Source organism: Agelaius phoeniceus, chromosome 2 (genome assembly GCF_051311805.1).
Source record: "Agelaius phoeniceus isolate bAgePho1 chromosome 2, bAgePho1.hap1, whole genome shotgun sequence".
Classification (NCBI taxonomy): domain Eukaryota; kingdom Metazoa; phylum Chordata; class Aves; order Passeriformes; family Icteridae; genus Agelaius; species Agelaius phoeniceus.
This window is the reverse complement of record NC_135266.1, coordinates 48549161-48576227: the sequence shown is the minus strand read 5'-3', so window position 1 is coordinate 48576227 and position 27067 is coordinate 48549161. Positions and strand designations below refer to the sequence as shown.

The following is a 27067-nucleotide window of genomic DNA, read 5'->3' as shown; positions in this document are numbered from 1 at the left end:
CATTAAACTGCATAGCTGTTCCAATAGCAGCTGCTTGCAAGGCAGCCTTGGGAGTCCATGTCAATTCCTGCTCTGTGCAGGGCTGCTCAGGGCTCTCAGGCGTGCTCCTGGCAGCTCCCCACGCTCACAGCTCCAGCACCAAGTTGTGTGCAGGCTCTGAAAATGAGTGGAAAGAAGTAGTGAAAGTGGAAACAGGGGGACAGCATGGCTTGTTGTATTAATTACCTGTGTGAGGGAGAGCTAGAGCTTTAGATTTTATGGGGCTTCTCCCTCATTTTCTTTTAGTTGTATTTCTGTTTGGCATTTTGGATTTGCCTGATTTTTCTCTCTTTATCCCTTTCCATCTCCTTTTCCATATTTTCCACTGTGCTTTTATGCACCTTCACCTCTTTTTATATTCTTCCTCACTTCCCCCCCCATCCTTCTATCTTTTAAAATAATTCAATTTCCTTTTGATTTTAGAAATATTTATTCTGTTTCTTTCAATTTCCTCACATATTTCTTTCCTTTCTCTTTTTTTTTTTCCCTGCTATTCTGCCTAAACTGCTTCTCTTCCTTCCTTCTCTGCCTGATTTACTCTACTCTACACTGCCCCTTTTTCCCTCCCTTCCTCCCTCCCAAATTCCCTCTCCATTATTCCCTGTCTCTGGTTGCAGGTGCTGCAGCTGTGGCATTCGGCAATCGGAGACACTCCAGGAGAGGTGGAGTGGGGTGGAGGGTGGTGGTGCTGGGGAGGGGCTGTGCCACATGGATTCCCCCCACCCTGCCAGCGAGAGCAGGAGGGTTCTGCATGTGCAGGTCTTGGGACAATGGTTCCTGTCAACAGGATGGGGGAGTTTTATTTAAACGTGAGAATGTCCCATGAAAATTGAGACATCTGGCACCCTTACATTCCACGTCTGACTTCAGCTTCATCTGCTGCCGTTATGAGTGTCATAAACACGGGTAATTTCATGAGCCATAGGAGTCAGAGTGCACAATAGATTGCATTGCAGATGGTATGCCTGCCCTTAAAAGGACTGGGTCTTGCAGAGTTGCAGAGATTGCAGCTTGGCATATCCTGGAAAGGGAAACATGAACTCAGGAATGAAGGATTCCATCAGTGTCATCACACTCAAAATATTAAAAATATTGCAGTCATAATTTGAAACCAGAAAGGAAAGAGATGAAAATATGCAAGTTAAAAAGGAATTATGCACCAGTAATATAGGAGCTATCATTCAGTACTGGTCTTAAGCACAAAATTGCAGGTATCACATTTATGTGCCTAAATTAGTAATTTCCCAATGATCCATCTAGAATTAGTGAAGACATCTTGAGGAGATCATTCAGAGCACCTAGGCTGATACTCTGCTCTTGCTAGGACCATCAAAGGGTGTCTCTCTCTTCTAGTCTGGGCTGGATTTGCTTCTCACCTCACCATGATTCAAGTTAGTCTTCCTCTTTCCTGCTATTTCATTGCCTCAGAATTCTGCATAGCTTCCTGGAATATTTTTTTCCACAAAAATAGGCAAACAGATATTTTGCTGTCTGCATTTGCTCTTCTGGTCCTGCCCTTTATTTTGAGACCACTGAGGCCATTCCCTCTGTGATGTAGAGTGGGTTGGTTTGCAGGTACTAGTCAAATTTTTGGCCCCAGTTATTTTTTGATTTGTAGCCACACTGCCACTGTGATAACCAGCAGAGGGAGTGCAAGCTAGATCTCTCAGTGCCCATGGCTGTTGGTGCCCCTGCAAGGAAATGGCTATAATGTAAATAGCAGAATGTGCTCATTTAAACAGGAGAGATAACATGATAGAGATGAGTTGTCAGATGCATGAGACTAGTTGATGAGGGGAATGTTTTCTCTAAGCATTAAGAGGATCATATGCACAATGTCAGATGAAAAATAAACTGGCAAGAATTTAATTAATATCATCTGCTTAATCCAGATTATTTTTGTTGTTGATTTAAATCAGATTTTTGTGCAGAAGTTTATGTAAACAATGCCCCTGTGGCTTTCAAGAGTCTGTACTTCAAATTTTGCCTCCTAAGATACAGCTTAGGGCAAAGGGGTGGTGATGAGAGAGACTGCAAAGGAAAACAACTTTCTTTCTTTGGGAACTGCATTCCTTTTCACAAAGATTTCCCATCTTCTGAATGGGATACAGTTAGCTGCTTCCCAGGAAGTCATCTCCTTTTGTTCAGGCACATGCTAGATGTTCCAAATATAAGATGACGAAAAGACCTGCAGACATCTCGCGTGATCCTTAACTATAGAAACGTTTCTAGTATACATGGCCTTAAATGCATTTAGATGTATTTAATAGCCTCAGCAACACTTCCTCTGAGCTGAGTACTGAGTCCCTGTCAGATGGCTCTAGTCATGGCAAGAACTCAGTACATTATGTACCAGGAGCTAAACTTTGCCTTGGGGCTTGCAATACCTGCTTTTTTAACCCCTTTACTGGGCTATTAACTAAAACATAAACTTGTCCCCTTTGATCAGTATATCTAGCATTTCCTTTAGAACATTTCATTTAGAAGATTGCTATGGGTCCATTGAGAACCCACTATGGGATGGAAAAACTGAAACCTGGAGGCAATAGAGCTTTAATAAATCTAATGAAAAATTATTTTGATAGTGAAATAATGTATTTTTGGTACCACAGATAGGGAAAGTCATTCACTGGGACCATATGGTGGTTGATCAAAATCCTGGAAGCACACATGTATTTGAGACACTTCCTAGGGATCAGAGAGAGCTTGGGTTTCCCTTAGAAGTACAGAGATCTTCTTCAGACATGGGCACATATTTTTTACCAGATTTCCATGACCATGACATGCAAACAAAATCTTTTATTTATTTCAAAGGAAGATAACTGTATCAAGCTTTTCCTTTGGTTTATCCTGCTCTTGTTAGTGTCTGATGCCTTTCTACAGAATGATCTGGGAGGAGATCATTCAAGCTGCGTCAGGGGAAATATAGGTTGGATATTAGGAAGAAGTTTTTAACAGAAAGAGTGATAAAATATTGGAATGGCCTGCCTGGGGAGGTGGTGGGGTCACCATCCCTGGATATGCTCAAAAAAGGCTGGATATGGCACTTGAAACCATGGTTTAGGTAAGGTATTTAGGGCATGGGTTGGACTTGATGATCTAGAAGGTCTCTTCCAAACTAGTGATTCTGTGATTTTTTTTTTTTTTTTAAATCATTACTCCGCAATATTCTTCTGTTCCAACAGATTTGGTGGTGAGACAGTGTCTCTAGTTTCATGGGATTTGTGCAATGGAATAGTGGAGTGAAGAAGCTGATGAAACTGCTCACAAAAGGTGAGACTCCATCTGCCCCACACAAACAGGCCCAGTGCAAACATAGACTGTGAAATATTATTTAGTCAGTGCTTTTCTATCTGCAGTATGCTGAGAACTGGCTGATTACCCTGTGCTATCTCTCTTTCCTGCTTTATGCTGCTAAATTGCATTAGTCATACTTTCCTAATACTTATTTCCACATAAGTAACTACTGTATGGGTACAGGGGGCTTCACTGGATGGAAAATATCTGTTTGAGTCTGTGGTACTCACTGTATTGTTTTTCCTTTCCAGAGGGGACTTAGAAAAAATGATGTCCATAACACAAATTAAATTATTATTCCATTTTACCTTTAACATGTTAATTTTAAATTAACTGCCATATAACACTCTCTCCATCTTTTTTTGATCTCCCCATATAAACTTAAATTTTGTAAATGGGGAGGATGGCAGAAACAGAAACTTTATCTTACTGATGTTATAAGTACAAGAAAACCAAGATTAGTGACAGTCTTATAGAAAATTCTAAACTAAATTCATACCTGTGTAAAAAAGTATCATGTTTTGGAAAAGAGATCAAGACATTAAAGGTTCACTCTCCTGTTCTGTAGCAAGGGCTCCAGCACACAGCATAGAACTTGACAGAATGTGTGTTTCATACCCTTATAAGTATTCTATCTGTCAATATTCAATATTATCCTGATTATGCAATATCTCCATTGCAAGAAGAAAGGAAGAAAGGAATCCCTTTTAGCATGTGCTATTCCATAACTCTAAAAAGCACTTTGTGGAAGAAATTTTTAAATATTGCCAGTGAAGAAAATATGCCCATTAATTTTTTTCCACGCAACATTAAAATGGAAATAGCTTCTGAGAATGTACAATCAGATGGTTCAACCACATATAATTTATATTCTTCCCTACCAAAGGATTAAAAGTATTCTATGATGTCACATTTTGTGAATTCCTGTTTCCTTGTTTAGCTGAAGTCCCTCTTAAACTATCAGCTGCTTATACGTGATATGTGACTAGGAAGTAAATATGAAAGCCAACAGTCTTAAATTAATAAAGGAAGCAAAATTTACATGACTTATTGAACGATTGTGCAATATTTTTATTTGTTACCTCAAAATCTCTCCTTTAAAGTGCCTGAAAGTAGCAGGTCCATTGCTTTTGCTTTCACAGTATTTATACTTTGATAAGAAAATGTCCTTAATTATTTTTGAGAAGTGGACTGCTTATGTTTGCTTCTTAAAAAAGTTAAAAATTGCAAAACCAGCACACAAGATTATGAGAAGGGAAGGGGAAGGGAAGGGCCAATGAAAAGGGAAAGATTAAATATTTATGCAATAGCCAAATGTTCTGTCCTGTCTTGTTGAGTCTTGAGACACCAAGTTTTTCTTGCCAGCCTTAATATATACTATTAGTCAAACTCCTCTGAAACTTTTGAAAATATATTTTTCAAACCATTTTGAGCAAAAGCTCAAAACCAGATATATTTTTTTGTTTCAAACACTTAATTGTTTAATCAAACATTAGAATGAGCTCACTAAGACAGATGTGAATGTGATACTGCAAAGTCTGTCATGAAAAATCCATTAAAAATTTAAGAAATCTGAAAGTAAATCTTTTTCATTTGGGGTAGACTATTAGTGCCCTGATTTCAGATGCTAATATCCTGAACTGATGCTGAAAGCCTGTGATAATTATTACTTTACAAGCACCTAGTTACCTGACTGCATAATTAAAATTTATGTTGAAATACATAAGGAAATAATATTTTTTTCAAGCATATCTTATTACCAACCAGGAGAAATAGAATAAGGGTCTTTTATCTGTGTTTTGAAAAACAAATTTATGAATACAGACATGCTAGGTTACCTGATATTTGTACCTGATATTTGATGTAACCATTGAGCAATGCCAATTTCCTGTAGGAAGTTTCTTCTGATACAATAATTATTAGAAGGCATGGTTCAAAATTTAGGCCAGGAAGTAAATTCTAAAACAGTAGAATTATTTATCTTGAATGAATGATATCACCAAAACCCTTTAGAATTTCAGCCAAATGCAACTGAAGGAATAGGATGTTTTTGTCTTCCTGCTTCCCCTATAGCAATGAAAATACAGACTTAGACTGCTGAGAGAACAGGTGTCTAATGCAGAGTTCAGCACCTTTTTCTGTGTTTTGCTCTGCTTTCAGCAATCTGTTGCAAGAGAGTGATCTAACAAGTAGGCTACAGACTCAGACTGCTTTTGGCTAATCCCCTTCTTACTCAGTTATCTTTTCACTGCTGTCTGCAGAGATATAGGACTTCATTTGAGCAGGTGGATCACATCTCTCCTGACTCCTGCATGGCTTTGTGTGTAGAGTGCATAGAGAATCAAGTTTCTACAGGCTGACAAGTGATTTGAGTCTAGACACTTGACTTCCTAGGCAACTGTTTTAATAAATAAATTATTCTAAAACTGTAGGAAAATTATTATAAATCCTGTCTAGATTTTATAACCAGTAAAATTCTTTGCACAAGTGTTTCATCTTAACATGGAAAGAAAGGTGTCCTTTCTTTGGTAAGGACCTACCTCGTTTGTAAATTCAGAGTTGAGTAGGTACTCAACTGTTTGGATCAGCAAAAGCATATCCTCTTTAGGTATGTGCAATAACAGGATACTTGGGTTTTGGAATAAGTGCTTCTTGGGATCTTGGCCAAGGATTTTTGGAGAGTGCTCTGGGACTTAAATGCCTGAATCCCACTGAAATTGTGCTTTATGGGTTACTGTGAAGTACTGGATTGTACCTTTAAACACTTGTGATGTGGAAAACTTCATATGCTTGAGAAGACAAAGACTGTATCTTTGCTTCAGGAATAACTTGAAGCCTGGAGAGCTTCAAGAACCTCTGAGAAGCTTTTCATTTTGCCCTTTCATTGAAAAATCTAAATTCAGGCCAGCTATGCACACCCTGTATGCTTATGGAAGTGAGCATATTTCAAAGAAGGCAGCTGTCAGTCATTTCTTCGTCATGTTGCCTGGATGATATTGTCACTAAAACACAGGAAGGGAGTCATACTAACGACAACTCTCTATATATTTAAAGTTTGATTTGTGGATTTGTTTTTAGGGTCTTGGTTTTTAGGGTCTTTGTTTGTTTTAGGGTTTGTTTGCTCTGTTTATCTGTTGTTGTTTTGTCTGAAGTTCTGACTATAACCCGGCTTTCTCTCTGCTTGAGCAGGTAACCAGTATGCTAAAGCAACTGCTATTTCACTACAGTGTGAACACAGAAAAGAGACTACCTGTAAGTCATTACTTCCTAGGACATATTCTTGGGCCTGACACTCTCCAAAAGGGGGAATGAGGTAGATTTGCAATACCTAAGCCCAAAACTATGAACCTGAGAATTCCTCAATTCCATACTCCTGACTTCTACACGTCTTTCTGTGTAGTTTTTCTTTTTGAAGTATCTTAGAGGCCTCACAGTCATGATTTTTCCCATTCTGTATGCAGTATACTGAGAGAGAAGGAAATCTGGAGCAGATAAAAAAATCAGCTCCGTGAAAGTTTATCATGGGGTAGCATGATAAGAAACAGAAAAGTGTTTGTTTTGTTTTCTGTATAGTAACTATATGGGATTTTGTTATGCCTACTGTAAAACCACAATGATTTACGAGAAGAAGCATTTTAACTACACAAGGACAAGCTAAATGTTTCCCTCTGTGGGATAACACAACACTTTCTCAGCTGGCTGAGTCTGCAGGGCCATCTACATTTATCACTCTCATAAAGTCCCCTGAATAAGTAAAAGCTCCTCTCACCCCTTCTTGCCTGTGGCTTTTAAACAGGAAGGAAGTATCATTTTCTTCTGCCCTAGCACAAAGAGAGCTCTGAGCATCTAATTACAGTTTCTGTGAGCAAATGGAACCAGAAAAGTATTTCTCTGTAGCTAAAATGCCCAAGCAGAGCTTGCACTCTCTCAGTTTTCCCAGACTAAGGTTAAAAATCTGCTCTCTAAATTATTCCATTGCTTTACAGAGGAAGTATTAATTACATTACTGCAAATGTAGATTGGGGTGGGATGTAATTACAGGGTCGGCTTTGTGTCTGTTGTCCAACAGAATTAGGCAGGAAGTGTTTGCAATGCCAGCAGTTTCAGGTGTTTTGCAACCTATTATATTTGCTGGTTCTCACCAGGTCTCACAGATGGATCAGGTGACTTTGTGCTGCCCGATTGTCTGGAAAATCCACAAAGCTGCTATTACTACAGGTTCATGGCTTTTACAAGGCTGATGGGTTTAGATTTTTAGAGGATGAAAAGGAAAATGTAAAAATCCATTCTTCTCCATTAAGCCCTTGCCAAATTTTGCTTTCTTCCTTTAATCAAAGACTTATTTTTCTATTTGTTTTAATTTCCTAGTTCTAATCATCTTTTTTTCAGTCCATTTTTTTCTGCTTCTCTGAAAATATCTTTTTTGTTATGGGGAGAGAATGGCTGTGTGTGCTTCTGTGAGAGAAGAAAGCCATCAGTCTCTGTAGCAGGAAAAACAGTGGGCACTGGGTTGCCATGACTGAGTAACCATACTGGGACATGCATTTGACTTCCAGTTTATGCACAGCATGGAATTGTTTTTTGGGTCTTTCAGGAAGACACCTCTATTTTTTGGGCCTTGGTGGATGGTAGGAAGAAAACCAAATTCCTGCACTCTTAAGCTGCTGGTACTGAAGGCATAATTTCAGCCTGAGCTGAATGAACATTTTCCAGAAAAAGGCCTGATCATGTCTCAGGAGTGATAGAGACAATCATCTGCAGACACCTTTGGTAAAGATTCCTTGTGTAGGAGGGAGAGAGTTAGTTTGTATGGAGACAGGCTGTTCTCTCCCAGTTGAGCTGGGTGCAAATGGATGGTCTGGGGCATAGTTAACTTGATCAATGAGTTTGGATATATTCACCTTGAGCTCTCAGCAAGTGGCTGTCTGTCTTTAAGCATGCTTCATCAAGAATTTGGGATGACTATTCATAAGGGAAATAGATTTTTAAGTGGCGATTCTCTACTATTTGACCAGTATTTTCTACTTCATAAAACTTGTTTGTACTGTCTGGTGTGCATGAACAATATGCTCTGGTCTGTAGAAGTCTAAATGAAACAATCTTATCCACTGAGAGTAGATAGAGGGGGAAAGACAGTAAGATCTCTTGGTAGATCTTCTTTTAGATCAAACTGTGTGGCTAAAGATACCACCATTGCCCTCATCCATGTGTTTCTGCTGTTGTATTCTGTCCAATGAGCCACTTCCACTGAACATGTAATTTTGTCTGACTGGGAACAGTCAGACTGAGTTTGCCTGCCTGTTGTGGAAAAGCAGGACAGGGGGGAAATGGCAAGAAGCAGCAGCACAGGCTGGGACTTGTAACCAGGCCAACCAACACATTTATAGATGAAAAAGGAAATAGCAATCACAGTAAAGACACTGCAGCTGTATGTTTTTCTGGCACTATTACTAGTTCTTTGATTTAGGGGGACAAGTTCTAAAAAGAAATATTCTGGTATTGTGGTTTTATCCAGTTCTGTAAAACCTTAAGGTCAAGATCAAGGCTCATAAAACATTAATTAGCTTGATTCTTAGTACAAACATAAGAACGTTGTGGAATGCTCCAGGTCCACCCTTTTCTCTGTGGCATTTATCTTTAATAATATAAACATTCAGAATATACCAACATCAATTTGTCATGGCTAAGTCTTTGCATAGAGTTTTCAGTTGTCTATGTTAGCAAAGATGGAAGACATATATTAAGTTTCTTTCAGTCCTTGAACTTATATAAATATGAAAGGTAGATGCCAAAGCAACATGTGCCTTCAAAATTCCTAAAATAGATAGGATAGCTATTACGTATGCACAGCCCCCATGAATGCCAGCATTTAAGATGTATATTCATGCATATACTGTGGCTGGTGTAGTGAAGTGTGGAAAATATTTATATTCATTCTTGAAGAAATGACCTTAATAATTCATTTTGGACTCCACCTCTCCTGAATTACAGTTGCCTCACTTGTGGAGTATTTTCCATATCTTGGAAAGACCCTAATAAATTCTAATACTTTCCTAAGTGTGGAAATAATTAGTAGTTTATGATGTCACAGATTTGCAAACTTTTTTTCATAGTTGTTGTTGCAAGAAGCACATATTTCCTTTCTGTTCCCTCATGCTTAGCCGTGCTTTAAATTTCTTTCAGTGATAATTAGGGCTTTTTCAGAAAGATGCAGCATTTGTTTCAGATGTGCTTGGAACTACCTAGAAAACTTGTATGGAAAAGGAATACCTCCATGAGATATCAGTGATAAGAAGCACAAATAGTTTGGTTTTAAGGACTGATATATATTGTATTTTAAGGAATTATTCTAAAGGTGACTTCTCTCATTTACCTGGCAAGGCTCACGTTTGATACAAACTAGTAGAGCCAATGGCAAACCACCATACTAAGGTTTTAAAGACATTATTAAAGCATGCTTTTATTCCCAAACAGCTTTGCTTCTTACTGGAACAAGTTAAAAATATCTAACTGTTATTAAAATGTGAGGATTTCACCCAAAGTCTGAGGATTCTAGGGTGAGGATTGCACCCAAAATTAAGACTGAACAATGTTGAACTTCACTTGGAATGACATTCAGAAGAATGAAGCAGTTTTAGATGGTTTTGGTTCAAGTACAGGTTGGATCTGAACAATTCAGCCTCTCTCTGGCAGTGATTCCAATGTAAGTGCACACAAGTGCAAGTGAAAACTTACTAAGAAAGCTTAGGGCAGAGTGGGAAAAAGATTAGGAACAAGTGTCATGAAATAAAGGACCTCACCAAAAGAGTAGAGATTGCCATTTTTTTTCAGTTAGCATCACATATATTGACCAAGGCAGAATACAATCTGCTGTTCATATCCAGTCAGATGCTCATATTTTTTCACATTTGGAACTTACTAAAAGACAACTGCTGATGAGGGGGCTTCAACACACAGTATGTTATCCTTTTAGCATTCCAGAAAGTGGTTATTTAGTAAAAGAACTTGCTAGCTGCTTTGCACACTTCTTTTGCACATGAATTAATCTTTCAAGTGCTTAAATACTTCCTAAAATTTAAAGAAATGTAAGCTTATAAAAAAGTTTTGAGAATGCTAGAAGTCATATACATATATACTATACTTTAAATCTTCTGTATATTTGTCTCCTTTTTGATACATTCTCCTGGTCTAGGAATTTTTAGATTTGTATTTGTATTTCTCTTCTTGCATTTGATCTTTTACTCATCCTCTTCCCTTTCTCTCCTCAGCTGTCAGTCTTGTTTCTTTTTATTTTTTTTCTCTCTTTTTTGGGGCATGGGAAGGGATTGTTTGTTTGTTAGTGCATTTTGTTTGGTTTTGTGGTTTTTTTTCCCCCAAAGAAGAGGAAGTACCAGCTTTTTAGATAGGAGTCTCAACAGACAGAGGTAACAGCCATTCTAAAATTGTCCACGTGGTTCAAAAATGGAACAGCATTGGATTAAAAAATTAAGTAAGCAAATAGAAACATTAGGAAAACGTGAGAGGATACATGTAACATGCAGGCTACTAAACAAAGACCATCTTGTGCAGAGTGTAAAGAAAACATAATGACTACAACCTGCCCTAGGGTTTGAAAACAATTTACTGCGAAGTCTTTTACAGTGGCTAGCTTCGGAGCCATTTCTAATTAGGTAGCAGGTAATTCAAGATCTGTTTAAGTACGTTCAATAAATTTCCTTCAGCGTTTCAGTGTTATAAATCTGTCATGATGATTTTTTGGATCTTCAGGAATTAACAGATCCTAATCTCAGAGCTAAACACAGTCATATTTCATGACAGCATGTTGCAAAATACATATACTTCCATAAGAAAAGTCCCAAGCTAAAGTTGACCTGAGAGATGGAACAAAGTAAAATATTTTGGGAGTGATTCACTCCTTGCAATTAGAATACTGTCTTTGTGTTTTAATAGCAAAATACAAAAAATGCCAAAAACTTTTGATTTTAAATATTCTTTTTGATTTTACACAAGGAAAGTGTAAATTGTCTAAAAGTATCTAACTGTATTCCCCCTTTTCATTTCTAGACTTCAGTCTGCTGCAGTGGCAAATACCTACAAAATTATTTGGTCTGTCTCCATCTCAAAGCAAATTAAGGAAAAATGCATCCCATATGTTATGCATGCCTTTCTAAATAAGATAGGGCTAGATATGAATAGAGCATCAAAACACCACAGTCCTACTCATTTCCCAGGGTGGGGGAAAGAGAGATCTTGGGCAACGCAGGTAGTGCAATGTGTTTTTGAGAGTTATTGTCATCCTGTGGGGACCCAGCTCAAGTCTGGCAGGACTTTTGTTCTCAGTGTCCAAAACCAGGAAAACATGTACTGAGTTAACCCTGGAAGCAATGAATTTTTGTTCATGTACCATGTCACCATAGCAGGGTATTTTTCTGAAAAACAAATGCACTGACCACAGGTAATGTGTCAATTGTACTTCTGGCCTATTGCAGTGAAAGTCTTCTGTGCCCCAAATGTGTGTACAATGGAGGCAGCTGAGTGTGGAATGGAAGCCGTTTGAAACATGGAAGATGAAGAAACTTGTAAATAGGGCAGGCAGACTGAAAGTAAGGCTATGGAAGACAAAAGAAGATGGAAACAGCAAATTATTTAGCCAAAGAGTACTTCCAGGTTGGGAGAGAGGGGAATTTACAGCGGTGGAAAAGACAAAAAGAATAATTGAAAACAATATGTAGACAGAGCTGTGCAGAGCCTTAAAGGACAATGAATTTGTGACACAAATTAAATATAGAAGAGAGAGTGAAACGTTAAGTCCTGTTAACACTGACTTGTCGGTAATGCTTGCACTTTTGACTTTTTTCTTTTAAACACAGTTGGAGCATTGTAAATGTGACAGTGCTACCTCCTCTTAGGTCTGTGTCTACTATCAATGCATCAATGAGTCCTGAGTTGTCAAGTGCCCATGAGATTTATATTTTTAGTTCCATCTTTCATTGGTGACTAATGCTTGTCAGTTAATCCTACTGAATTAAGTAGTAAAAAAAAAAAAAAAAATCAACAATTGTCCATAAAAAGGAAATACACCTTTTGAGAACAGCATCTAGAGAATTGTGCTTTGCAAAATAGATTGCATGTGGACAGACAGCAATGTGCTTTTCAGACACTTTTTCATCTTTTTTTCTGTGTCTCTTATCCCAAGAGTGGAGTACACGCTGTGTGTTTCTCCTATGGGTAAACTCAAAAAATTCCTCTCAAAACTGCTTCTAGAGCCCCAAAGAACATTCCTATTGTCTCTAGAAAAAGCAGAAGTGTCTATAGTGATGCGAATACAAATGCAGAACATCCCAAGCTGGATTTAAAAAAAAAAAAAACATTCTGAGAGTAACATAAGGAGATTACAAAGAAAGAAAAAAGAACAGCGAGTGCCTAAACAGATGGCAGTTGTTTCACTCGTACCTTCCAGGGTTATATCGTCAGACACATGTGAATAGGAGCCCCTGTGCTGCTGCTTTCAAGACTTGATCTGATGCTGTTTGTCCTTATAAACTTAGGTGGTGATTTTGGCCTCCCTGAAGAGAAAATTCTTCTTTTTGTATTTTATTACTGTGAGCAATTGTGCACTATGCTTTGTTTCTCTGAATATTCTTCCCCTCTATGAGTTCTTCAAGCCCATCACACTGTCTCAGTTCCCACTTCTTCCATCTAATTTTGTCCCTAATCTCTTCATCACCTGTCTCAGATGAAGGGATGATGATGATGCACATATCATGTTCCCCATCTCAAGCCTGGGAGCAGTGTGACAGGGTGTCCACCATTTTCTTGGATTGCAGCATACTGAAGATAGTTTCCCAAAATGAGACTCCAATCTCGATTCAATTGCCTTCACATGAAGTTCCAGTACAATTTGAACAATCCTATGATATTTGGCTTGGCCTTCAGCTATTCTATGGAAGTCCCAGAGTAGCTATAAGTGTAAGTCCCACCCATACTGTACCATGCCTATGAGCTTCATTTCCAAATCTAACATACGTGAGAATGATTCAAATGGTACTGAGAACTGAAGTGTGCCTGAGCCAAGTCCTTAGCCTAGCATCTGGTGTGTAGTTAAGGAATATTTGTGCCAGATAGTTTCCACTTTTTTAGCTTTTCTTGGGCCTAACTGGTAGTGTATGGTAGAAGACACTTGTGGTTTGTTCACTAACCTGGTAAAGGGTAGGCTAGTGCCTCCTCTATAACCTTTGTCCAAAAATTCCATTAAGTGAGAAAATGTCTGGGGGGAGGCACTATAAATTCAGGATTCCTGAAGTGTTGCAGAGCTATAAGAACTACATTGCAAAGTCACCTGGAAAGGAAGAAACATGGTCTGATATTCTTGAAACAAAGAAGCTAAATCTCACTTTTTGAGTGAAAGGTTTCATCACTTCAGTTTTACAATGATCATTATACTCCTAGGCATCTTTTACTAAAAATTATGAGGCCCTAGTAGCTCTTTCAAGGAATGCTTTCAGATGCTTATGCTCACAAATTAATTTTGTAAATAATTTGAATAAAACCTGCAATGGAGATTTGCCTTAGTTTTGGAGAATAGATGTACTATTTAGAATAATTCTTTGAGTTTCACATTCCCATTGTCTGATTTCATACAGCTCCTTGATTGAAACACAGAATTTCCTGTTATAACACTTGAATGTCTCAAGGGAAACTTTAATGGCTTCTGAATTCTGTTCTGAAATTGTCCACCAGAATGACAAATGCAGAACCTGAAAAGTACATTTAGAGGATATATTTGTCTCTGGACCCTTCATAATTGCACTTGGCATGCATCACAAGCAGAATCTCAATAACTGAATCAGAGTGATAATGGGAAAAATTACCGACAAAAAATTTTACTGAAACAATCTAATTGAGAAAATTGTTTTGAAGCATTTGGAGAAGGATGTATCTACAACAATATTAAAATTGTTAATGTTAGAGATAAAATTTATAAATAAGTAGTCTTCAGAAGCCCTTTAAAATATAATTGAAGATGAGAATAATAAACTGTACAAGTTTAAACATTTTATTTATGATAGCTGAGCTTGAAAGTGGTTCACTTAACTTTTACTACAGATTGCACTGTAAGTTTGAATCCATATCTCCTTATCACTGCCTGAATGACTACAATAGTCATTTGCCAAAGCATGGCTCTAATAATCTGATAGTGAATGATGTCACCTCATGGAATAGTCTCTTGACAAAATTAAGATCTCTTGGGGTCATTTTCTAATCTCATAGAAACCTTTGATTTTGAAGTGCTCTACCTGCAGCTAGAGTAGGTCGAAATGGCACTTGGGTCATGATCAAAACCTCAGAGGAAAGGGAATTAAGAGATGCTCTGCAAGGTCTCTCACTCTGGACACATGAGATTAGCTTCAGAGGCACAGCACACCATGCTTGCACCTTAGTGTAGGCTTCATCCCAGACAATAAGTGAATACCAAGGGTACAGTGAGGTATTTAAGACGCAAACCTAAAACATTAGACAATGACAAAATATGAGTTTGAGGGGGCATTCTCAAAATGTGAAGAAAAACTGTCTAGATTGTTATTGCCAGCTCCATTTGGAGGGAGAAAGACTGTCCCAATGAAAATTAAGTAGAAATTGAAATGTTTTAATAGCACCATTGTCAGGAGGGAACTTACTGGGTCATAGAGACTGATCTCAGTAGGTAACGCATCCTAAACAAAAACCTAAACTAATTTATGCTAAATGTGACCTGTGTACATCATTAAATTCAAGTTCAATTAAATTAAATCTATTTAGGAACAAGTTTTGATTAAACTGAGTCACTCTCACTCTCAAAATTGCTTCAGGACCTATATGAGCCAAAGTTGACCTTGAACCCTTGGTTAAAGTTCAGAGATTCTTTGGCTTAGATATGGTTAGAGATCTATTTCTAATTCCAAAATTACTTTATCTGTGACCATATTTACTGCCTCACTGTTTCAGAGTACTCTTTTCTCTTTTGTTTCTTCTCTAACTATATTTTATCCTTTATTTATATATGGAGAACAACCCTACCCCCTCTCAGTTTTTATTTTTCTAGATTAAACAAAGATTGCTCATTTTAGTTTCTGTTCATACGATTTCATCTTCCTTCCTGGTCTTTTTTCCCCCCCCAGATCTCCACCCTTGTCTGCATCTGTTCTTATTTAAATTCCTCTTTATTGTACACAGTTTTTCATAATTCTTTTTACTACATTCCCCTCTATATCTCATTACAAGGAAAAAGTCCATCATGAAATCCTAAGAATAGGTGTAGATTTTGTTGTTTGTGCAAGTCAACCTTTTAATCTGAAAATTGCCAACCAGCCCTAAACTCTGGCACTCTCTGTATTAATTAAACAAGACTACTGGAACAAAAATAACCAACCAACTAACTCAAAAAACCCAAAACCAAAACAACACATACTTTTCATTAAAGACTGTAAGCACTAGTGTCAGGCAAAAAAAAAATCTGATTGTGCTTCTTGCAAGCAAAAAAGATGTTTTCCCAAGAGCATTTTGAAAATCCAAGTGGATAGGCAGAGTAAGAATGTTATACTCCCACTTGAAGCTGTTTCAAACCTGAAGGGATGATCAGCCCTAGTCATACTTCGCTAAATAACAAGTTCCCTGTTATCATATTATTGCTGTGAGTCCATATTGTCGTCTCCTTAATGTTAAAGTTTCATACCTCTTTGGTGTTTCTCATGGGCATCTCCTCCAAGCACTGATGCTTTCTTCTTCACAAAGTAGCCAACTCCCTCTAGTAACCTCCTTAACCAGCCATCCCACTCTTTTATAGCACTCTTCTCATTGGTTACAGCTGTGGCCTGTTAAAGTCAGGCCGATTCCTAATCTTTGATAATTGGCCCAGCTGCTACTCCTTAGGGGTAAGATGACTTACTACACTATCTTTATTTTCTTATATTCTATCCCGCTACAGTTCCCTGTGGTGAAAATGGCCTTATCTATGTCTGATATTTCCTGTGTGCAGTAGAGGATTTCAATCTCCTGTTCTATATTCAGGCCTATCTAGAATCAGAGGATAGAGGAACAAGATGAAATTATTAAACAGATTACAATAATTTAGGGCTATAAAGTCATAGATGAGAGTCAAGGTTAAAAATGTACTGTTTAAAAGGTTAATGCTTCCCTTTTAGCATATGGTCAAAAGTGTATTAAAATTTAAAGGCATTGTTCTTATCTTTGTCACACTATCCTAATTATACCTTGTAATAAAATATTCATATATGTTTAAATATTGTTGGATGCCTTCTCAGGTATACTAAATTCCCATGAGGAACGGTTTGTGGATCAAAGGTTTTACACTTTCAAGGTCAACGCTTCTACACATCTGTGTGTTGGACACATCTTGATAAATACATATGAGAGACTATCTGATGCCATTATCTGTGATACTATGTGACTGAATTAGGTGGGCCAGGCTTTTCACTTCAGCTTTGTGTTGAAGGGGAAGATCAAATGCTGGCATAAATGAATGCAATTTTACTTGGTTGTGCTCTCTTATGTTAGTTGTTAGTTTTGCTCTATGTATTTATTGGCCAGTATGGTTCTCTACCTCCCTTAATGCAAACTCTCATGTTCTTTCCTTTACGCTCCCAACCACTTTTAAAGGCCAAAACCTTACAAATCTTTCATTCATGGCCCAGCAGGAGTTTTGATTTATGATAAAATAAATCAAAGTGCTCTCATCAGGAGGGTAGAAACTTATGATAAAATGATTCCTCCAGCCCCACTGACGCAGGGCCAAATACAGTATTTTTCAAATTTTAAATTGCATGTAGTACTTGTTAAAACTGACCATCTCATTTTTCAAATTTTACCTAACTGTTTTTGCAGTTGTCTGCAGTAATAATTATCAACCAAGACTATTTAATATTCTCAACTTTAGAAATATTTAAGTTGAATTGATAGATTTTTTTAATGCTGTAGAATCTTTTACCAAAAAAAGTTAATAGAAATTCTGTTCCTTTCTTAGTGAAAAAAATTAAGACTTCCAGATATGAATTGCAAAAAAAAAAAAGGTGAACCTTTCACATTGTAGAGTAACATGGAGTTAGTTTGACATAGACAAACCAACATAAAGAAGCCAATGTGAACCTCCTACCTCCTCCAGAAAAGACTGACTGCATTTTCTCTCTGCTTCAAATTCATGGATGGTGAGATTGGCTAGGCAAGCCAACTAAATATGCAATTTACTACTGAGATTCCTAGCTTAGACCTTCAAAAAATATTAATGATGTCACAAAGTATCCCATTCTCAGGATACAGAGGGAGCTGTGACTTTGTAATGCAGTGATTCTCTGTCATCAGGGCTTGTCCATAATTGGTCCCCAAGCATATTAAATTGCTCCTCTGAACTTGTGCATGGTAAGAGTGCAATACTGTAGGGGAATTATCTAGTTTTTAATGAACATGCCAGGCTAGACTTCATAATTCTTTTCCCATCCTCTTTGTAATGTGCATATGTGAATGAGAGATCATGAGAAATATTATTATAGTATTGGAGCAAATGGGTTTAGGTCCCTATAGCAGACTATAAAGTGTGTTTGCACAGGAAGACCTGCCAAAGAGGTCAGCTGCCAGTGTTTCAGTATTTTCTAAGAAAAAAAAGTAAAAATATCTTGGCTCAGCATGGTGAAACTGAAATGCATTGGCCTAGTGAAATGTGCGACTAGAGAAATTGTACCAGGACTGTGTAACAGAGAGCAGGAGACAATCACACAAATTAACTTCATTTCTACACACTTCTGTTGGACCTTTTTCTGTCATTAAACACTGAGGCAAATAAGAGCAGTTTTTTACCAATTATTTGGACAATACTGTATTTTGAGTTACACTAGAGGTATGTGATGTTTGCATCTCTTTGGGTCAGTGTATCTCCTTAAATCCTCTTTGGTAACATACACATAAATTTAGATTGGATATCTTGCTCAAATCCAACCTCTCTTTACATTTTGTAAGGATAGACTGGCCACTTCAGGCAGTTGTTTATCCTGAGCACTATAGGTGCCTATCTTGAGGTAGTAAGAGCCTCTCTTTTGAAGGACTCCTCTTTTGAAAGCACCTATTTTTCAGCAGGGATCAGGGCCCACACAGCTAATTTCAGCCAGTGGCTGAGTTTTCCTGACCAAAAGAGAGGGAAGGTGCCTTGGGTGTAAACATAGACTGAGCCTTTAGCAAAATCACAAATATCATGAGTTGGTCATAAGTGCTGAGTGTTGGAAAGCCCATTTACAGTCTTGAACATTAGAGTGAACTATGAACACCACAAACAATTAGGTGTAAACTCAGCAGCTTGTACAGGCTCACTCATCTCTCTGTGAATAAGTGGTCCCAATATATTAAAGAGGAAGATATAGTGGAACTGGGAAGCACTCATTTCTTGACACATTGTTAGCATGAAATGAAAAATCTAGGTGCACAGGAGGGAATGCTTCAGGGACTGACTTATAGCCCCATACTAGTCTCTTGTAAATTTGTCTCCTTGCATGAGCTACCATGAAGATAATGATTCAGCATGGGCCAGACTAACTGGTCCTCCTTTGTTTTGAGAAAGTCATCTTCAGAAAGATACCAGTCACAGCTTTCATGCATCAAGGATATAAATGATGGTTCCATCTGGAAAATCAAAGCCAATATATCGTTTTAGTAAGAGATCATAGAATGAAATATAAGGAACCCCTAATTTTTTTAGCTTTTTTCCCTGGAGTGTTAAGGATTGAATTTAATGATCCATAGCTGTAGGACATGCTTGAGGCTGACAAGGTCAGAACTAATTTTACATGTGGTACACAGATTTGAAATGACTCTCCTTAACCATGGAATGAATGATCTATTCAACTTCTCTCAGCAGCAAGGCTCAACGAGTAGTAGCAGATTTTCCTGCTGTTCAGGTATAATTACAGAATCACACAGGTGGCATTCAGTCTTTCTCTAATTTAGTAAAACAAAAATTCTTCATGTTTCCCCAAAGCTGAATGTTTTCTTTCTTTATAATTCTTCTTGGAAACAAAGCAAAACAAAGGCAAAGCAAAACTAAGTATTTTCTTTGTTTGTGGAGAATGCCTTACATTTTGTTCTGTTTTGCCCACGGTAAAACTTTTATGCAGGAAACAAAAACCCAAAACCCAACTTACCAAGACAAACTTGTTGTGTTTGTTGTAAGCTATTTATATGCATATGAACATCTGGTCCTTGCTGAGGTTTTGCCCATGTATGACTTTAAAAGATGCCCAAACTCCTGTCTTTTATTCTTAAATGCACGTTCAAAATATTCGTTTCATAACATACTTATCCTTTGATTCACTAGAGCCACATCAGAGATGCCAAGATTTTTAGGAAAAAACAAATCACATTCTATTTCCTTTTTTCTACTTTTATGACAGAATTCATTTTTAAAAGTTTAGCCTGTCTCAATACATTTGCAAATAGGGGACTTGCTCTTAAAACTGCACATCAACTATCTACATTCTTTTCTTTCTACAATGTGGGTAAGAATTGTTTATGCCAAAAATTTGAGAGCTATGAGTTTATTGAACAAAAAGTTTAATTGTTCTGAGTACATTCAGTGCTTGAGGTAAGTATAAGATGACTAACTTATTTTTCTAAATCAATCATTTGTTGTGAAATAGAAAAAGAGAGAATTTCTCATTTCACCTGGAAATATACTGGCCTTTTTCCCTGAGGCAAGAGCAATTTTGTACAGACAGGAATTTTTCTCAATGAAAACATCTTAGAAATGTGCACAGAGTATGATAGTTATATATTGTTCATTTAATTCCTTTCACTTCTTTGTGTAACTACTGTATAAATTCTGTGTGCATAATCTATCTAAACACATGCATAGGTTTCTTTGCTCTTGAATTTGTTCTGTCCTCAGTTTCAGTTCTATTAATGGTTTTCCTCCAAATCTTTGAGTAGATTTTTAGAAGTGTAAGTCATAAGTAAGTTGTCCCTGACATACTCTGGCCATACCTGAAGGACAATGTAGTCCCTAGAAAATTGATGAACTTGTAAGGTTTGCATAATGTCCTGTGGAGATATTTGCTCAGATCCTCAAAGGTATATATCAGTGTTAATTCCATTTTTTAGCTGAGCTAATAACCATATCTCTCAACAGCACTAATTAAGGCAGGTTCAGTATCATGTTGATGCACCATACTTTCTTCCAGTAACAAAATTAGATAAATGGGTGGTAATTCGTAGATTTTCAAGCCACATTCCATTGCTATTAGTCAAAGCCTACTAAATTGCAATCTAGATAAATCTATATCTTATAACAATAAGAAAGAGATGCTACTAAACAAAGAATTTCACATTTTCAGAGCTGGATAGCTCAACAAATTTGGGCAAGTCAACCTGCAATTGGAACCATGTAGTAAAACCCTGATCTTGTTATGTGCTACAGCAGAACTGGGTAGGCAGTGAACATGAAATGAGATGGCATTAACTTTTATAATTCTATTCTAAAGCTAAATTTTATAAGATTTCTCCAAGAACATATGAAATTAAAGCTAAAAAAGCAAGACCAGAATAAAAACGGAAGATCTGGGGTGGGTTTTTTTGCCTAACTGATCCAAAGAACAAAATGTAGGGAGTTATTGTAGAGAGCTGCAGCCAATGAGTATTTTTTAAAGAGCTCTGACAATAATTTGCAAAGCACAACTGAGGGAGAAAACCTCAGCCAAATTAATTCCAAGTTGCTTTCTGCTTTCTCTTTTATAGAGATAATTAGAGATCTCTTTACAGAGTAGATCAAAGGCTGTTCAAACTTTGACTGACTGGTTAGGGTTTCTGGGAGGCTGTTTTGCCCTTCTGGAGCAAAGTGTGTGTGATGGCCACCCCTCTGACGCCCCTGTGACCAGGGATGCACGCAGCAGCACAGGGTGTCACCACAAAAGGGCCATTCAGTTCTTTACAAGGAAAGTAGAAGCTGCTCAGAAAACATTGCTTTTGGCCAAAACATTTAAAGTTAGGCTGGCCTATGAAGATATCTCCCTTAAGAAGGAACATCTATCTTCCTATTTGAGAATTTAGACAAATAATGTGTTGCGAGAGTAGTGCAAACAGGGCCTTAGCCTAGGGTATATAAATGTACTAACCACACATAACTGAAACAGATAGTTCTTCCTTCCTCTGTGTAATGAAAAGTTGAGGGTCTGCCAAAAAAAAAGTTGAATTGCCAGAAATTCTGTCAATGTGAAGGCATCTTTCCGCCTGTAAATCAACTACACATTTAAATTACTTCCTTTCATAATCTATTAAAATGGTTTTGGCACAGTTATTCTTTGTGCAATGTTTATTGCATAATTTCATTTCATTCTTGGTCAACAGTTTTTACTATTAAGTCTCAAATGCTGTTGAAGGGGAGTATGCATCTTACTCTGTTTTATTTCTGAGTTACAAAAATGATCTAAGTAAGTGTAAATATGTTTTTAAAGTGGAATATTTAATCCACTAGATTTGTCAGCTATTAGGACATGGTTGGAACAAGACTGTTTTAATGCAAAATGAACTACTTTCTAAATTATATCTTGATAGTAAGGGTGTGCATGAGATTCACTCATCATTATTTCAAACTATATGAACCTGCAGTTCATCAGGAAATGGTGACTTTTAGTCCAAAACTGCTGAAACATCAATTCTGAATTCATAAAATATTCTAGAAGCGATCAAAATCATTACGACTTCTGTTGCTAGGCTAATGACAGGCCATATGAATAGAATGGAAGTTATAAAATATTGTAGGACTGTTAAATTCAGCATTTGGAAGGAATAAACTGTTTGCAAAACCCATAAAATGTTTTTGGAAAAATATCTATTGCACATTACATGAAGTTAGAGCCAGCCAAAAACCACTAAATCTTTAAGAGTCCAGGTTATTTTTCTGTATATTTTAAAGGGCATTGTAAACAAGAATTGCCTCTTCCTCCACACCTTCCTCCACAACTTTACATTTAAGATGTAAAATAATGCAAAAATGGCTTGATACATTTTCAATAATGCTTATAATACATTTCACGCAACAATCCCTGAAAAATAAGGAAATTCCCAAAATGGAAAAAAAAATGAAGCTTGCTGAGCTCTCAGGCCCTGAAAAATTTTTGAATCCATCTTCAGCAAACTTGTACAGGTACGTAAATTAAAAGTTCAACATACCCTTCTGAAAATGTAGAAACTATTGACTACTATTGCAATTCAATATTTTCCAGTTTTTGGGAGTTACCAATGGCCACTACTTTTCAGCCTGGTGATATCCAGCCTTTACTGGTGAAAGGGGTGGTTTGTTCCCAGATGCAATACTTTTCTCCTAGTTAAAATGGGCCATAATTAACAGATAAGAAAAATTGTTTATATGTTTAAGTTCTGTTCACTGGCCTGATTACAGCTATCTTGAATTTTGGTGGAGGAACTGAAGTAAATTAACAGATTGTCACTATTGAGGGATGTTACAAGTGTCCATTGTTTGCAGCAGCTCCAGCCTGCGTCTCCTTTGTCCCTCTCTGCTGAAGACTAATTTGGATATGTGGGGCTCTGCTCAGGCTAAAGGTTTCAGCTGCTGCCTTCCTATTGGAAAATTCAATCAGTAGAGCAACTGAGCAATATCCCAGAGACACACAGAGACATGGGCACTCACTCACTCACAGACAGCCATGTCCTATTCTCCCTTCAGGCTGGCAGAGGCAGAAGGCCACTGGTGCAGCGTACAGCACTCCCTCCGTTCAAGAGCATGTGCACGTTCAGATTCCCCCAGCACCAATAAGGCACTTCTGCCTGCCTGAAACTCACTGTCTGGCCCAGCTTGGACATTAATTTTCATATTCATATCTATCTAAGCATCAGAAGAGTTTATAATTTTCCATCTTAAAATAATTTTTATATGTATTTAACAAAGCAATGTGGCATATAGACAGAACACTGTCCCTTGTATAAGGGCACTCAGTGAGTGCCAGTATGTTCTAATATATATTATCTCAGAGTGGCTTTCATCTTCAGGAGGCCAAGATGTGATTTCCTTTGATTTCCTATGATTTCCTTTCCAAAGGTGTGATCTTTGAATATCAGAAGGAAAATCAGAAGAAAAATCATTATTTGTAAGAGCCCACAGTAGGAAACATGCCAGAGCTCAAGTTTGGAGAATACTCTTGGGAACATTCTTGGGGATGGTCCTTTGCAGGGCCAGGAGTTGGAGTTGATGGTCCTTGTGAGTCCCTTCCAACTCAGCTGATGCTGTGATTCTGTGATTCTGTGATTCTGTGAAACAGGAAATATTCCCCAGAAGATGTCCATGACAGAAGACACACAGGAGCATGACAGGACATGCCCATGAGGCCAAGGGACCTGAATGCTTACACAGGTACACCCAGCTGGGTGCCCTGATCAAGTCTGTGGCAATGGCTTCTGCAGGTATTTGCTTGTTGAAGTGGGACAGAAGAAGATGAGCAGCGAAACAACTCATTATCACAGCTTTAGCAGCCAAAAGGGCTGTCAAGCATTAGGACAAGCTGTCCGGGGAAATGGTTGAGTCACCATTCCTAATGCTATTTAAAAGATATGTACCTGTGACACTTCAGGATAATATTTAGTGGTGGTGCACTATTAAGTGCTGGGTTAATGACTGAACTCCATTATCTTAGAGGTCTATTCCAACAGAAAATATTCTGTGAATCTATGTAACCATTCCTGAAAAGACAAAATAACAAACAGCCATTTTTAATATCGGAAAGATAATTCATATAAGAACAAATATTTTCTGTTTGAGGACCACAAAGTAAAATTTCATAAAAGATCTTCTGTTTACTTGATTAGAGTAAATTTAAATCACTCTGTAGAGTATAAAATGACAACAAATGCCACATTTATATTTTAGTCAGTCCTGACTCACTGATGCCTGGTTTCCAAATTCTGACATTTGGGGTCTAAGATGATTTTAGTTAAGGACATGCAGTAGTGCAAAAACTGATGTTAATATACTTACAGTCATATAGCAAAGCATACTTTGGACTTATTGGTTTCCAAATACACAATTTCCCTTGGCTGCAAGCTCAGCTTGTCCCTGCTGTGAGCAACTTCAAAAGCAAAAAACTGTGCTTGTGGCTGGACTTACAATCCAAGTTGCCACTTTTGGTTCACACATGGGCATTTACTATCCTTGGAGTCTCATTCTAAATTAACTAGCATTAAAAAAGGAAAAAAAATCAGATTATAAGGGGAAATATTAATGAGTTTCCTTCTGTAACTGGCTAGATTTCTCTCTGGGGCTTGGTATGACTAACATGTGCTGGCTGAAAATGGGTTTAAGCTGCAAGAGTTTTATAAAGTATTTTTCAAATTAAACCTGTTAATTTCAGGAGGGATAAATCCAAAGGTTTGGTTTAGCCCACTAGAGATATACAAGTACCATAGTTCCTTCATACACAACTGGTTTCCAACCAGGTTCTTTGTTTTTTCTGGCCAATAGAACTGTGGCTTGTATCGTACTGTGACACTGTGGGTACCATAAGAAATTTGATGCTGAAAATTTGTGAAATTTTCCATACAGATCTGATGTAAAGTGTAACATGTGGAAGAACATTTATTTATTTACTTATTTATATGTGGGGAAATTGGTCATATCAGAAATCTTACAGCAAGAGTTAGCTTTGTACAGACACATAATAGAATAAAATAATGAGGCATGAATGCCTAATCCAAGTCAGTTCAAAACTTGAATGACCATTATGAATTGATTTCTTAATTTTTGGGCCCTACCTTAGTCTGTAGAATATTTATGCTTAATAATTCCAAATAACAAAAATTACTGAAGAAAATTGTAAGATAATTGTTAAAACACCAGAAAAAAAATTGTAATTTTTGTTAATAAAGTTACTGTTTGATTTGCTGAAATTGTGTTTTTCAAGAGGTGCCTGAATCAAAGGCAAAATACAGATGTTCCAATTTGTTTAATGACTTAAGTAATGCAGAATGATATTTTTAAACTCAATTCCTTGAAATCAAACACAATACATCAATCTATTACAATGCTTATTAGTTTACTGAAAACTAATATGCACTTCTAAGGCTTCCAAAAATATTTGCCTTTGAGAGTATTTGATGCATTAATGCTTTAGAAAAGGTGAGGCATCTGTCTCACAAATTATCTCTAAGTGAAGACTGAAACGCTCAATGTGTTCAGCAAGCCATGAGTAGTTTATGTAATGATCTAATAAACTTTTTTCCTACCTTGATAAAATTATAACAGAAAAAGCTTCCCTGCTGACATTAACAGATGTTACTGTAGATAGTTTTCTTAAAGGCAGACTGGAGGCAATCATCGAGTAAAGGTCCATCTACCACAAGCAAAGATTTACTTTGCCCATCAAAGGTTGAAAAAGGATATTGCTGTAAACGAGTTTCATTTAAAAGTCTCCATTATTCTCAACATGTTGAAACTTTCCTTCATCCTGGTTATCCTCTGTCTTTAACTAAAAAAATTCCTTTTTATATTATTCCTAGAGAACTCCAGCCCAGAAATTCAGTGATGTAGTCTTTTATGCTTCTCTATATACTCATATGTCTGTCATAATTTTCATCCCGGAGTCTAACCAGAATAAGCACCTTGAAAACTGTTGGTTAAAACATTTGAAATCTGAATTGATCCATGCTATGCATTTTTATCTACCTCTAATATTGGCTTCAGGAACAAAACAAACAAAAAAATGAACCAATATAATCTGCTTATTTAGCAGACACTGGAAAATAATTAATGAGTGTACAATAACTCATTTGGCAGATTCTTTGACCAATGACTGGAACTAATTTGTTCAGTGTTGGAGTTACTCAGCAAGAGTTCTCTTCTGTAGGTTTCAAGGTATAGAAAAGGAGTGTTGACCTTGCCTCAAAATTAATTGTAGACATCAGAGCAGAAATGTGTGAGTAAACTTATTTCTTACTCAGGGGAACTGGAAAGACACTGGTGTGAGGCCTGAGGACATTGCAGGCAATGTTCTTGTAATTTGCAAAGAAGGTCTTCAAAATTTCTTTTGATTGTATATGGTATATATTTGGTTGAACATGGTACTTTTTGAAAGTGTCAAGCTGAAATTCTTGGTTTCTAATTCATAAAAATGAGATTTATAGTTGAACAGGAAAGTACTTGCTTCACCTTTATGTCTAAAATAGGCTGGCTGCTGACAAATGTAGATGTTTGGGAAAACTGTTTTCTATAACAGTTTAAATCTGGATGCTACTTAGTCAGAGAATATAACTCAAACATGGCCGTCTTGTAACAGTAAATGGCAGTAAAAAAGAAAGCCTGATATTTCCAACAAACCCTGAACTCATTTTCATGGGAGCAGGAAAGGTTTTAAGAGCATGAACAATCTTTCTTTGTTGGAAATTGTATGAGCAGTTGACAAGGAGTAGAATTTTGTCAGCCATTCCTCTAGGGCAGTGAGAAAGACTAAGAAGAGAGATTCTATGGGTTATTTGGTCTTTGGTTTAGACTGTGTAGTGTGGTGTTTTGCATTTTGTTTGTTTGTTTGCTTTGGTTTTTGATGTTGTTTGCTTTGTTTTTAAAAATATAATTTATTTATATTTTTCTATTTTTCAATGTGTCAAATCAACATTGTCTTCTGTTTATTCCTGACAACATCTTAAAGTCTTTCTAGAGGCTTGGTAATTCCAGAACTCAGTAATACAATTTTTT

The 27067-nt window shown here is 37.1% G+C and overlaps 1 long non-coding RNA gene across 1 annotated transcript in view; it reads left to right on the top strand.

Annotated features, from left to right (window-relative positions):
* Window positions 1-27067, top strand: part of LOC143693460 (uncharacterized) — a 112899-nt gene that overhangs the window by 70163 nt on the left and 15669 nt on the right. Inside the window, exon 2 of the long non-coding RNA XR_013181155.1 lies at window positions 3225-3312. This is a non-coding gene — a long non-coding RNA (uncharacterized LOC143693460). The remainder of the gene's footprint in view (window positions 1-3224; window positions 3313-27067) is intronic.